Source organism: Pleurodeles waltl, chromosome 2_1, assembly GCF_031143425.1.
Source record: "Pleurodeles waltl isolate 20211129_DDA chromosome 2_1, aPleWal1.hap1.20221129, whole genome shotgun sequence".
NCBI classification, from domain to species: Eukaryota; Metazoa; Chordata; class Amphibia; order Caudata; family Salamandridae; genus Pleurodeles; species Pleurodeles waltl.
In genome coordinates, this window is record NC_090438.1 from 385,583,810 (window position 1) to 385,599,762 (window position 15,953).

Sequence of the window (15,953 nt, forward strand, 5' to 3'; positions counted from 1 at the left end):
ATACCTATGTACGATATATTTGTATACCACAAACCCAGCAAAAGGTAACAGATGCAATGTGTAGTTCCAAAGGCATAGGAACAAAGAGAAGGAATCTAGGATGAGGTTGCTGGGTTCCGGGAGGACAATTGGACTATGTACTGTGTCAAATATAATGTTGTGTAAAGATGTGGGTCTTCAGGTTTTTCTTACATTAAAGAAGAGTATGGTCAGTCCTCATGGGAACGCCATTCCAAATTCAAGTGAATAGATGGAGAAAGCCTGTTGCTCAACTTTCTTTCTTGCACTTTGTTTACTGTCTAATGGTGTCATTGTTTGGTTGTGCCCAAGGCCACAGGAGATTGTGATGGCTTCCTAGATGATGAATCTGGAATTGAAGTTAGTGTGGGCCAGAAAGGGGAGACAGTGGAGTTCCATTAGGGTGGTCATGTTTTTTAGTCCTTTTATATGGTATGTTGTGGCTTATAGCGTGCTCTAAAAAGGGTGGGACCCACTAAGCAAGAGTGCAAGGATTTGAATAGCTGTTTTGAAGTTGCTTTCTGGGAGGAACTTTCTGTAATGGAGAGAACTAGTACAAAACCATCTTCTGTTTTGTTTTCTTTGTTATGTGTTCCTGGCCAAAGAGGTCAGGGACAAGGCTGAATCTCAGTGGCTTGGGGTTGGTTGACAGTTGAGCTTTGAATCAGGGCAGGTTCATGTACTTAAGCTAGGCTCTGACTAGATGGTGCTCATGGTTGCTGGCTAGTAGGAGGAATTCAGTTTTGGTGTGTTTAAGTTTCAGATAGGTGCTTGAGGTACAGGTATGAATACAGGTATGAATGGGGTAGGGATCATGTGAACTGCTAGATATCTAGAATAAAGAAGACGTTTGTTTAATTTTCTGTGGCAATAGTATATTGATGGATTTTAATATTATCAATGAAGAAACTTCAATAGGGTTCAATATGAGTTGAAGTTGATGGGGGCAGTATGAGTCCCTGGGGGATCCCCAGGGGAAAGGGACCTACTTCAAGGATCAGAATGAGCCAATGTGAATAAACCAGTGTCACTTGGAGAGGTAGGAGAAAGAGTAGAAGATGTTGCCAGTGAATCCCATTTGAAACTTCATGGTATCAATTGATGTGGGATGGCTGACAGTGTTGAAGGCAGGCAAAAGATCACCCATGATCGGGAGGAAGGGATCATCTACATTATTGAACTGAGGCTAGATTGATAGTCAGGCAGGGTCTGCTTGGCAGTGATGTGATCCTTAAGTTTCACGTAAAGTGCTTCTCGATTATATTGACAGTGAAGAGGAGGTCACTGATAGGCCTGTTTAGGGTATTTATTTTCAAGAGAGCAAGAATCTAGTTTAGCTTGAAACCTTTCTGGATGATGCCTTGAATGCAGGAGGCATTAACAAGGGTGAGAAGGGGTGAAAGTTTCTACTAAGAGGTTGTAGATGAAAAGTGAAGGTAACATCTTCCTAGGATATGGTTTTGAGACACCTAAGGATGTTTTTGAGATCTGTAAGAGAAAGAGGTTGGAAGGATAGCAATCGTGGGATACTGCAAGGAGAGAGTGGATATAAGAGGTAAAGTAGGCTTGATGTTATTGATACACTGAAGGATCTTCCTTGTTTTGTACTAAAGAGTATGTTAATCAATTACACTTGTCTGTGAAGCGTAGGAGTGGAAGGTGGGGGTTGATGCGATGATAAGTTTTATTCAGAGGTTTGGTGTTCATATAGTTGTCCAGAAATGATCTTACGTTATATAGAAGAGAACTGACATTGGATGTTGGAGTCAAGGTGACGTGGAGAGACATTGATCTTGAACCTATAATAATTTTTCATCCCAGCATAATTCCATTTGGAATATAGTTAGACTGGAAAATCAATTTCCTATTACATTTTCTCAAGAGTAATAAATGGTGTTCTCATCTCATGTGCTTTCACATTATTAATATCAAGGAAAACAGAATTTTAGGTATGGCACCCACTAATATGTTTTTTCAGCATCTGACTGCATTTCTTACATTCCGTTTTGGGCAATCTAATGTTGTTTAAAGCATGAGGAATGGTATGGACACACAATGCTTTTGTGCAGTTTGGAGTGGTCTGCAAGAAAAATAAACCTGCTCTAAAGCCATTCTTCCCTGAACATGGGTTTCAAACTACCTGTGTTTTGTTAGCTGCTGACTGAGGAAAATCCAGTCTCTCTAACTTGACTTTAAATTCACAATTTAGGAGCTGATGTAGTGGATCCTATTTAGTTTTAATGGGAATCAGGAATTTAGCATAGCCTTTGGCTTGCAGGCTTGTGCCCCCTTTTTAACCTATTTATCGTGCTCTGTTTTAGCACAATTATTTAATTATTTCTTCCAAGATGGCTGCCATGTTTATAGTTAGGAAGATGTTTTAGTTTCACGTTGCAGTGCCACTCTGTAATGGCATCACTATCAGGGTCAAAGATAAATGAGATACATGGGTATTTACATCATGTACCTTCCTACTTTGGTGTGACAGTAACGTAATGTACCTTTTCAGGGAATTGGTTATGTAATTGCCGCCCCAAGCATGCCTTCTTATCTATTGTTTGGGAACATACCTTGTGATGCTAATAATGGAGTTTGACCAATGACTTTGTGTTTCACCACTGCGCATATTAGTTGCTCAATGTTCACCAGTAGCACATTATATGTTTTGTTCAGCCTAGCCGCCTATTGGCTTTAACATGGCATTAGCCTTTACTTTCTGTATTCAGTTTAGCCGCCTATTGGCTTTGACATTGCATTAGTCATTACATTCTGTATTCTGCCTATTGGCTTTGACATGATATTCAGCTTAGCTGCCTATTGTCTTTGACATGATATTAGACATTACATTTTGTATTCCGTGTAGCTGCCTATTGGCTTTGACATGGTATTATATATTACATTTTGTATTCAGCTCAGCTGCCTATTGGCTTTGACATGACATTAGACATTGCATTTGATATTTAGGTTAGCTGCCTATCGCTTTTAACGTGGAGTTAGACATTGCAGTTGAGAATCCAAGCTGTATTTTTCCAAGCTGTGTTTTTGCACAAGATGAACCAAACTGTTTTTCTCACACTAGACTAGACCTGATAAGAGAGGGTACATTGGGTGTTGTTCCTTTCGGCTCGGGCTTGGGAAGAGGAGGAGTCTCGGAGATCTGGCCAGTCTCCAAAGGCTAGCGTAGTCTTCCCAGGTCTAAGAGGAGGGGGCACGCTTTTGTAATGGATGACACGGGCTTCAGAGAATTAAATTCGAATCTGCCTGACTTCGGACTGGAACTTGGCGCCAGTTGCCAGTCTCCCGTGTGGGTAGATTATCTCTTTCTCGCAGTTGACTGGAGTCATCAACTTGCAGACCCTAGAAAGATGAAGCTGTAAATAGTTTCTCACACGGTGAAGTATTTGTTTTGCTTTGCATTCAATATCTTATAAATATAACCTGCTTTGTACATTGCAATTGAAATATATTTTGTTTTCATTGAACGTGTGCTTGAAATCTATTAATTCGTCTCATACGAACTTGTGGGTGGGGAAGAATTAACAACAATAAAAGTCTTCTTTGAACTCAGAAGTGCATTCTTGATATGTTCTGTAAGCTCTGATTACGAGATAAGAAGGAAAGCAGGACATTTTGGTACAAGTAAGTGGGGTTCGAGGCGAATTATAGATTTCTACGTGCACAATTTAAAAGTGTAATTGTTTTTTGTTGTTTGGAGAATTACAGAAGCACGGCAGACCATGTTTGAAAATGCATGTGTAGCTAAACTGCCTGATGGTGCTTTGAGAAACATGGTTTGTGGTGATAAAGCATATTTAGAAAATGTGCCTTTTGGAAGTGATGTTCCTTTTGCTTTTGACAGAAGGGTTTGGATACCTTTATCTGCTTACAGAGAAATGCAGGAGAAATGTAGGCAGTTGGAACATGAAAATGAGAATTTACGTGAGCAAATTAGCCAGAATACATTAATTCAAGATAATGCTGAAAGTTATAAAAATGCTGTTTTAGAAGAATCTTTCTTTTCCCATTCCAGTAATGAGGGGGTTAAGACAGCTTCGAGCTGCTCTGAGCCTCCGTGTGAGCCAGGTTTTTTGGCAGTCAGAGTGCATTCCTTAACTGATAACACGGACGAGAACGAGAGAGCTCAGAATGTGATTTACGAGTTACCGTTGCAAAATGAAGTAAAACGAAAGATTTTAAAGCTTCTTACTGTTTGCACTAAGCAAGAGACACCGAGTTTCATTAGCTTGTTTGATTTTTGGAAACAGAATAGCCCTCATTTGAGTGAAATCCTAACACTTTGGTATATGGTCACTGTGAAAAATAATATGCAGCTGCGCGCTTGTGATTTGGCAAATGAAATAATTCAGACTTTAGGTTTCTGCGCAGTGCAAGAGGGAAAGAAAATAGTGCCCCTAGCTAGGATCATACACTGGATCTGGTACTTGCAAGACAGGGCTAGAGTACCACAGGTAAAAGAGTCACCAGTGAAATTGAGTGCACCATTTGAATTCGTGTCCATTGAAGATAAAAAGCGTGTTTGTTTTACTAATGATTTATTGACTGAAATTTTATTTTATGGCACAGGAGAAGGAACAGTGTTGTACAATGTGTGTCAGATTTCAAAGCAAGAGCTACGTGAGATGTGTCATTTTTACACTGATTCTTGGTTCATTGCCAATGGTTTAGCCGTTTTGTTTTCCACATGGCTTGCACCTAACTGGTTCAATTCCCTTGCAGATGTTAAAGAGAAAAATTCAGAGAGAGAAGTGTTCACCCAGAATTCTGCCTTAGTGGGGATGGCTAAGTGGGTGCCCCAGAAATGTGAACAGCTGGGAGAAAAAGCCACTTACAGGTGGGCAGAGATGAGAGAGATGCACATTCCTCTAGATTTGATAAAAACTGTGCAGCACGCACAAAAGCAATCTGTCATGCAAGCAGTCACAGAGCAGTTGGGGAGAGGAAAGTTACCAGGACAAATGTGGCAAATTGATCAGGTTTTAAGGGGAATGATTGCTGCAGATTACCAAGGAAAAATTAAAATTATGCTGATACCTAGAAAAGAATCTGATTCATTCATACAAATTGGAGACAGAATGGCCCAACTTGTCAAAAATGCAGTGAATGGAGGTTTGGTAAAGAAGGAGTCTGCCCCAGCCCTTCTGACAGTGCAAGAAAAGGGAAGCTGTGTGGCAGCAGATAAAAACCTCTGTGCTGAGGTGTGGTTTGAAGCCCTAAGTGACCCTCCAGAACCTGCAGAAAATATAATAAAGGGCCCCAAAAATGTCCTGCTGATTATAAAACAGGGAAAGGAAGAGGAAGGGTACATTTTAAATGACAAATGTTATTTGCAAGAAAAGTCATACTTGTTTCTTTTGCAGATCCTACCACGTTTCGCCACTGTCCCTGAGTGTGCTGTGTGGTCCCCCTTTGGGTGTGTGCGTGTGTGGTCGGGGAAGGGACCGAATCCCCAACCTGAACCTGGCTGAGTAAAGTGCCAGCACCATGGATCCATTTTGCGCAAATGGCGCCTTCAGTTCAAGTTCAACTTGTTTGATTGCATTCTTCCACTGGAACTAAGCTGTGTTTTGTTTTTTCGTGTGGAACTCTGACTTTCACTTACCTTCCAGCAAATCTTTCAGATGGACCGTGACACTATCATCTCATTCAGAGTATAAACGTTTCAGTCTTTTCTGTGTAGATGTATCTGATGTGAAAGGTTATGAGATCAACATGTTAATCCACTTTCATTGCTTTACAGGGACTGCTTTGATCATTCAAATCTGATTTGCTGATAATGTTTTTTTTTTGTTCTGATGTTTTTTTTGTTTTGTTTGAAACAAGAGATATGTGAAACAAAAATTCATTGGTCAAGGGTGGAATGTGATGCTAATAATGGAGTTTGACCAATGACTTTGTGTTTCACCACTGCGCATATTAGTTGCTCAATGTTCACCAGTAGCACATTATGGCCCTCATTCTGACCCTGGCGGTCAAAGACCGCCAGGGCGGAGGACCGCGGGAGCACCGCCGAAAGGCCGGCGGTGCTCCAATGGGGATTCCGACCGCGGCGGTAAAGCCGCGGTCGGACCGGCACCACTGGCGGGCTCCCGCCAGTGTACCGCCGCCCCATTGAATCCTCCACGGCGGCGCAGCTTGATGCACCGCCGCGGGGATTCTGACCCCCCCTACCGCCATCCAGATCCCGGCGGTCCGACTGCCGGGATCTGGATGGCGGTAGGGGGGGTCGCGGGGCCCCTGGGGGCCCCTGCAGTGCCCATGCCACTGGCATGGGCATTGCAGGGGCCCCCGTAAGAGGGCCCCTACATGTATTTCACTGTCTGCTGTGCAGACAGTGAAATACGCGACGGGTGCAACTGCACCCGTCGCACAGCTTCCACTCCGCCGGCTCGATTCCGAGCCGGCTTCATCGTGGAAGCCTCTTTCCCGCTGGGCTGGCGGGCGGTCTGAAGGCGACCGCCCGCCAGCCCAGCGGGAAAGTCAGAATTACCGCCGCGGTCTTTCGACCGCGGAACGGTAACCTGACGGCGGGACTTTGGCGGGCGGCCTCCGCCGCCCGCCAAGGTCAGAATGAGGGCCTATATGTTTTGTTCAGCCTAGCCGCCTATTGGCTTTGACATGGCATTAGCCATTACTTTCTGTATTCAGTTTAGCCGCCTATTGGCTTTGACATTGCATTAGTCATTACATTCTGTATTCTGCCTATTGGCTTTGACATGATATTCAGCTTAGCTGCCTATTGTCTTTGACATGATATTAGACATTACATTTTGTATTCCGTGTAGCTGCCTATTGGCTTTGACGTGGTATTATATATTACATTTTGTATTCAGCTCAGCTGCCTATTGGCTTTGACATGACATTAGACATTGCATTTGATATTTAGGTTAGCTGCCTATCGCCTTTAACGTGGAGTTAGACATTGCAGTTGAGAATCCAAGCTGTATTTTTCCAAGCTGTGTTTTTGCACAAGATGAACCAAACTGTTTTTCTCACACTAGACTAGACCTGATAAGAGAGGGTACATTGGGTGTTGTTCCTTTCGGCTCGGGCTTGGGAAGAGGAGGAGTCTAGGAGATCTGGCCAGTCTCCAAAGGCTTGCGTAGTCTTCCCAGGTCTGAGAGGAGGGGGCACGCTTTTGTAACGGATGACACGGGCTTCAGAGAATTAGATTCAAATCTGCCTGACTTCGGACTGGAACTTGGCGCCAGTTGCCAGTCTCCCGTGTGGGTAGATTATCTCTTTCTCGCAGTTGACTGGAGTCATCAACTTGCAGACCCTAGAAAGATGAAGCTGTAAATAGTTTCTCACACGGTGAAGTATTTGTTTTGCTTTGCATTCAATATCTTATAAATATAACCTGCTGTGTACATTGCAATTGAAATATATTTTGTTTTCATTGAACGTGTGCTTGAAATCTATTAATTCGTCTCTTACGAACTTGTGGGTGGGGAAGAATTAACAACAATAAAAGTCTTCTTTGAACTCAGAAATGCATTCTTGATATGTTCTGTAAGCTCTGAAAACGAGATAAGAAGGAAAGCAGAACATACATGCATCAGGGGTCCTACAAGATCTGTATAAATACATCTCGCACAGACAAGATAATCAGAGGGATTCCTACCAGATGCCATCAATACTATCTATGCTACACATCGCTTTGATGCTGACGCAGACTTCGTGTCCCCACGTAGTCTGATCTAGAGACCTCATTGTAAGGTAACAAGGATTGGGGAGCTCTTCTCATGCACATGGTACTGGCAGATTAGGTTTAATACACGTGGCTCTCTTTAGTTTAGAGATTAAGTTTATGATGCTAGGGTATTAGGATTTATTTCACACCTGCTATACATTTTATGTTAATGCAAGATGGTTGGGTTTTTGTATTTATGACTCTCGTTTTTATCATTCTGTTACTTGCATGCAAGATGGTGGGGGTCTTTGTATTTATGAATCTCGTTTTTACCATTATGTTTCTTGCATTGCTCAGTATCCCATTTATTGCAGCCCAGGCATTTTAAAGTAGATTGCAGTCTTGTTAATAAAACCTATTGAAAGCCTCACTGCATTTCATTAATTGCCTGTGTGTGACTGGGACATGTTGTTCATGTGAGAAAAGGGTAATCTCCGTTTAACCACGACCTGCCTGATATGTCGCACTCTTGAGTACATGCGTAAAGGCTGCCACAAATCACCTTTTACTGTTTGGTTCTTTTGGTGAGGTACTGCTTGTGAGCCGGGAGGGTTGGGCAGACAGTTGCGACTTGTTGTAGGATTGGCCTAGTCACCTACCAACAAAAGTGCTGTCTTTCCCAAACCAGCAGTCTTGCCTAGAGCAAGAGTCAAACTACAACAATTACATTATTGTTTCTTTTGTCAGTGTCACAAGGGCACTAGTGACTGGCATTTGGACCTATTATGTAATCACGTCAACCCGTCCTAGGGTCTCTGGAGAGAAGTCATCACATACTAGAAAGACCAGGACTCCAAACATCTACTGCTGACATATCCACCATGTATTAATATTTCCATACAAAAATATCATCCCCTCTAACATAGATTCTCAAGCATTAGCCCCAAGCATGGAATGGGGAGAGTAAGTGAATTAACACATTCCTTAAACCAGGGCAGGTGAATTTGACTAAATTTAGGAATTTAATACAATTTAAATTGTATTCAAAGATACATATGGTGATTACATATTTTGATAGTTGAGGACTTTGAGTCTTGTTTTTGCTGTCTAATTATTTAAGTCTATCTTTTCACAGGGAACGGGAACTTGATGTTCCATCCCTGGCCGGAAAGCAACCATGCCTTCACCAATGGTTTCACCTGTCATACCACTGCAGGGATGGATGCCATGAGGGCTGAGGGAGGAACATTGAGTGGCTGACTGAATGCTTGTTAATATCTTTCTCTCAGGTCCCCTCATTATTCTTTTATTTATTGGTTCCTGCTCTCTGTCAGGCATAGTTATTCAATGAATGAATGAATGGACAACATTTACTATCATAATGGTGCTACCATTCAGCACTCTCTCAGTGTACTTAAAACTGCTCTCCTAGTTTCCATGTTCACTTCACCGGATGGCTGTACTAGAGTTTGCAGTAACCACAGTATACAGGTGGTTTGGACTCATCCAAAATGGCCACTTGGCTTCCAGCTATCGTCTTACTCAGGAAGTAATTCAAATGTCGAGAGGACCATAGGAGTCCCCTCTGGTTAGTGTGGTTCAGGTAGCAGAAATGCTGTGGAACAGTTAGGTTAGAATTAGGACCGTTTCTCTGTTCTGAATGACTTTTTTGACTTATGCTTCTGGAAAAGACGCTCCCGCCATTTTAATTGTCAGAGCACAGATTTTCCCTGATGAAGTGAGTGCTTCCGGCATGACATTTTTCCAATGAAAACAGCTACTTGAAATATTTTGGTCAATAACTACAGCACATATTTGACAATCTCTATATTTCTCTTCATTCTTTTATGTGGCACTCATGAAATGTATTTAGGGACACCATCTTGTGATAGAAAGTGGATAGATGTTTTAAACCTGCTAAAGAAAGCCATTTGATAAAATCTATACAAATATGGAAAATCCAAGCCCAACAGTTTCTAAACATGTTCTGCGTGGGCAAGGCAACTTCTGTTAGTAGCAATATGAGGGTAAAGAAAGATACATTTTCTCCTACTACATTTCTGACTCCACTGAATTTAGATGATTTGATGAATGGAATTCAGAATCTAAAACCTTTTGTAGTAGAGACTACCACCATTCTTTAGAGACTTGAGGAAACATTGTCTATTCTTGTATATAGAGCATCAGAAGTTGAGGGAAGTGTTAGTGATGCACAAGATGTAGTAGCAAAGGTTGACTCAATGGTCAATAAAATTGACCTCCTTAAGAAGTCAACAGAGGAATTAAAAAATGTAAATAGAAGGAATAACACTTGTATTCCAAAATGAGCGGAGGGATCGGATATGGTCTCCTTCTTAAAAATCAACATTAAAAAGATTGTTGGTCTATCAGATACCTCTACAATCAACATTCAACAGGCAGACCACATTTGTCTTAAAATGTCTAATCCAGACAGCTCAGCTAAACCTAGAGGAGTTCTAATTCTAATTTTATAATTCACAGATTTCATGAAATTCATTTCTTCTGCAAAACAATGCATGCAAATGCTTTGGTCTGGACTAACGTTTTTTTCTTCAGGATGTATCTAGAGTCCTAGCCAACAGACAAAAATAATTTCCAGCTATGCATCTGGCATCACGTTTAATGAATGGTAGATTGGACCTGATACATCCATGTTTCTTTAAAGTCTTGTATATAGGACAAGCTATAGTCTTTGGTGACCCTAGTCAACTGAATTTCTGCATTTTCACAAAAGTAAATCAATTGATGTGGGCACAACTTTACTTTTGTGATTCTGTTAACTGATTATATGTTGTTTACTCTAGGAATTTAAAATAGTTTTCTCTAACTTGAAAATGTTTCTATCATTTTGCAGGTCTCTGTTTTATTCCAACAATGTATTTGGATGTTCCATATCTAGTGGATCTGTTTTTTGTTATACATTATCATCCTCCTCATTGTTATCCCTTACTTGCTTCGTCTATGTTGGGTAAGTGTATCTTATGTAGTTAATTTCATTTTTTTTTTAAATCTTCTTTTTCTTTAAGTCATCTCTTTGTTCTTAGCAAGCATTTTAGCTTCCTCTCTGTCATCATTTATATAATATTTTATAGGAGGGAAGTTCTATTTAGGTCTTGCTTGGCCATCAATACTGGTGTTTCACTGCAACATACGTTTATATTTATGCTCATAATGTGACTTTACTTGTATGGTGAGAGTCATTTCGACTTCTCACCGAATTTTCTCAGCTCATTCTTTGGAGCTCCTTATTTAAATCCTGGTGTACACTATTTTTCCTTCCTTCCTACGGCTTACAGATGCAATCAATTTTCTCTTTTGTTTATCTCCTTACATATTTGTGAGTTAAATAGTATTCTTATCATATACAGGTTTGCACTCCTTGAGTGTTTTAAAGATTCCCATATTCTTTCTCCTGTTGCTACAAAATGAGTAATCTTTGCCTTGTTTCATGGAATGTTAAGGGTTTACAGAATGAGTTATTTCTCATTTGTCAAAATTGAAATGTCATATAGCAATTTTGCAAAAACTGCATTTGACAGAGGAAACTATTACTTTTTTAATAGAATTATTCGTAATTATTCTTTTCAACAAAATCTTTCACTGGATATTGAAGGAAAGACCCCTCTTTCTTGGCATGGTTACCCCATTTTCTGCCTGCTGTCAGTGTGCTACTTGTACCAGTTTCACCCCACATTTGGTATACCGATGCTTCATGTAAGTCCTTAGTATATGATACCCAGGTACCCAGGGCACAGGGGTACCAGGGAATCCACGTGGGCTGCAGCCTGTATTATGCCACCCACTGGGAGCCCATGCAAAGTGTATCTGCAGGCATGCCTTTGCAGCCTACGTGAAAGGGTGCATGCACCCTTTTCACTACAGGTCACTGCACCAGGTCACTTTAAGCCACCCCTATGGCAGGCTCTCCTAGCCCAGAGGGCAGGGTGCAAGTACTTTTGTGTGAGGTCACCCCTGTACTAGCTTCATTTTCCTGGACCTCGTGAGTGCAGGGACGCCATTTTATGCCTGTACTAGACATATGTCACTACCTACGTCCAGCTACATAATGATAACTCCGAACCTAGGCATGTGTGGTATCAAAGATGTCAGAATCATACCCCAATATTGTTGTCAGTAGTGGAAGTATGATTCCATGCACTCAGGGAACTCCTTAGGGGATTACCAGCATTGCGCCTTCTGGGGTTTCTGGGCAGCCCAACCTGCTGCCACAGGTTTATGCCCTCTTGCTGCTTATGCCCTCCTTCTGCATGGGCTCAAGCCCAGGAAGGCAGAACAAAGGATTTCCTTTGTGAGAGGGGGTAAAACCCTCTCCCTTTCGAAATAGGTGTTACCTGGCTTGGGAAGGGTAGCCTCCCTAAGCCACTGGTATGCTTTGAAGGGCACATTTGGTGCCCTCCAAGCATAAATCAGGGTACATCGGTTCAGGGACCTCCAGTCCCTGCTCTGGTGTGAACCTGGACAATGGAAAGGGGAGTGACCACTCCCCTGTCCATCACCACCACAGGGGTGGTTCCCAGAGCTCCTCAAGAGGGTCCCTGGGTTCTGCCATTCTGAATCCAAGATTGGCAGGGAACTCTGGGAGCATCTGAGTGGCCAAGTCAGGCAGGTGAAGTCAGAGCCCCCTCCTGATGGGTGGTCACCTGGCTAGGTGACCAATGCACCTTTCAGGCTATTTAGGGTCTCTCTCTTAGGTGGGTCCTCCAATTCAGCTTGCAAGATTCCAGCAGGACTCCTCTGCAACCTCTACTTTCACTTCTAGCCACTGGAACTGCAACTGGACCCTCCAGGAACCGACAATCTGTATCCACAAAGAAGACTCTGCTTACAACATTGTTTCCACAGCTTCTACAACATTTTCCCAGCTGTGCATTTTCTGAGGGCAGCAAGTCTTCAGTCTGCATGAGAAGGAAGAAGGAATCTCCCTTGGAGTGAAGGAGTCACTCCCCTGCATCTGCAGGCACCAACTGCAACAATGACTGGCTATGTGGACCTCCTCTCATCCTGAGCTGAATGGAATCTGCATCACGGGTGGTGGTCCAGAAAAGTGCACTTGATGCTCTCTCCCAGCTGTCCAACTTTGGTGGAGGTAAACCTTTGCCTTTCTAAGCAGGAAAGTACCCCCATGCACCTTGTCTCTTGCAGCTACACAGGCTTGTCTGCTTATCCTCCCAGGGATCTTCGGTCTCCATGTAGCTCCATTCCCCAGCACTCCTTCCTGTGACGCACAGCCCACTGTGTACTTCTCCTGCGGCATGGGACCCTTCTCCATGGATTGAGTCCTCTTAGACCATGCTGGTCCACGGCATCTCCACTTTTGCTTCATCCCGACTTGGTGGCTCTTCCACGCCACTGACCAACTGCAATCATCCATCCAGTATGGGACGTTGACTGCATCTTCTAGGAACTCTTCACCTGCTCCAGGGCTGCATTCCTGACCATCTTCGTCCTACCGTCAATCAACTCCGGCAACCACAGCTGGGTGGGTAGTAGCTCCTGCCCCCCCGGGCTCTTCTGTGACTTCTGGACTTCATAACCTTCTTCCACAGGTCTTCCTTTTCAGGAATCTACAGCTGGTTTCTTGCAGTCTTGTCTGGGTGTTGCATTTTCTTCTTTTCCTTCCTTTTGGGTGGTTTGGGGAAAATCCAGTAACTTACTCCTTTCTTCCTAGTCACTAGGGGCACTGTGGTACTTACCTTTGGGGTTTCCTACTACCCCCAGATCCCCTCTACACATTCCACTTACCTAGGTGGGGGTCCTGTTTTGCATTCCATTTATTAGTATATGGTTTGGGCTTCCCATAGGGTCACTATTGTCTATTTGCATTTGCACTTTTTTCTATCACTTTTTATGCCTATTTTTGATAACTAATGTACATATTTAGTGTGTTTACTTACCTCCTATTGGAGGGTTGCCTATCTAGTGTTTTGGTATTGTGTTTCTGTAATAAAGACCCTTTATTTTCGTAACACTGAGTGGTTTCTTTCATGTGTGTAAGTGCTGTGTGACTACAGTGGTATTGCATGAGCTTTGCATTTCTTCTAGATAAGCCTTGGCTGCTCATCCACAGCTACTTCTTGAGAGTTTGGCTTCTAGACACTGCCTGCACTACACTTATAAGGCATACATGGACCTGGTGCAAGGTGTAGGTACCTTAGGTACTCACCACACACCAGGCCAGCTTCCTACAGGATACATAGCAACAAAAATATGATAGTGATGGTTATTGGTTATATCTTAATTTGCAAATAAATAAGGTTTATTCTTTTAAAAGTTCATTGTCCTAATAGAGCAGATGTTCGATTTTGGAAGAACATATCAGCCAAGCTTTTTTCTTGGCCTAACATTAACATTATTGTGGTGGTAGACTATAATCAGTTAAGGGATCTCATATTAGGTAGATGTTCTAGTTAAAATACATACCTTATAAGATGCAAAACGTTTTTCAAAAATAATTTCTTCCACAGGTTTTATTGATGCATGGGGATTATGCAATCCTGATACTTTAGAATATACTTTCCATTCACTATCTCATAACTCTAGATATGGGACTGACTACTTTTAGTGTCTGACTCCCAATGTTGAGCCGTTAGCAGGTATAGTGGGGAACAATAGATGGTTATGATTTTTGGATGGTTTGTCCCCTTTTTCTTGTTTCTAGTTAATGGTTTTAGAGATTATATTTTTTCTGTTATCAAATTTTATTATAACTTACAGTGACAATATTACGATAACAACAGTATTTGTTTTTATTGTTTTTAGTTTTTATGGTTAGTGGTTGAGATAAAGTATTTAATTGTCAATCTATTCATTGTATAACAGCACACTGCACTTTAGACTGTTATGGTGAGAATAGTTCCTATGATTCATGGCTGAGATATTGCATTTATTCATGAATGTATTTACCGTACGATAGCACATTGCACTTTAGACTGTCAGTACTTGAATTATTTCAATATGAGTGGTTCTGCTTACAAAATTTATTTATTTTTAGGCTAATGGTATACTGAACCTTAGACTAGCAGTCTCAAAATTATTTTTATATTGAAGTCTTGACTTTATTATGTACTTATATATGTATTAATGGTTAAGAGCACATCTCAGTTTAAATAGCTGTGAATGGGAATCCAATAGCTTCCAGTAGGAGCTTGCTGAAATGTGCTGATAATCGGTTTTTAAGCGGGCAAGGAGGTCTCCTGTCATTTATTTCCCCTAGATTATGAAGAAACCAAAGGTTGTTTCTGTTTTTAGCATTTACTAAGAATCTTTTATTATTCATTTTTATATATTCCTTTTCCGTTTTTCTTTTTTCATGTATTGTTGTATGGTTGATTGTACTCTAATGGTCTAAATTTTGACAGAATAAAGAGAATTGAATTGAATTGAATTGAATGACTACATATTTTTAGATAAGATTTTTAGACAGTTCCTAATTAACACTTAATGATCCTATACTTTAATCTCTCACCATGTCCCTTTTATAACAAATTTGGATACACATTTTCAGAAAGGTACTTCTAATAGATGGGGAGTTAACAGCAATATATTAAAAGAAAAAAATATTTTTATTGAAAACTTTCAGAATTTTGCCATTGAATTTTTTGAGCCTAATTAAATTTAAGATGTGTAATTTAATTTTAATTGGGACTCTTTCAAAGCTACTGCACGTGGTTGTATTATCAAATATGTTGCTATTAAGAAGGGAGTTATTAAAGAGTCTTCTACACTATTACTGCTTATTAAGAAATTAGAAGAAGAATACTTTGCATCGAAATACATGGATACACTTACACACTGTGCCTAGGCAAAATTGCAATATAATAGTCATTCTATTCATGAAAATAATGTTACTCTTTTCAAAATCCATGCTAAATATTCTAGAGGTCATGATAAAGCTGGAAACTATTGGTAAATTATTTAAAGGTTAAAAAATATATATATATATATATATATATATATAAGCCATCACTGATACTCAGTGTAATATTATTTATAAAAACTCAGCAGTTTTTAAATGATTTGTTGGTTACTGTACAAACTTATATACTCATGAGCATTACTTTACTGTCGAAAATATAAATATTTTGTTTCAGTTCAATCCCTAAAAGTACTCATTGTGTTGTCAGATTTATCCTCAATGGAAAAAGATATCTCACAAGCAGGAATAAATAATGCCATTTCAAAGTTTGTCAGAGATATGGCGCCAGGTCCAGAGGGATTCACTGTAGAATGTTTGCTCAGTTTT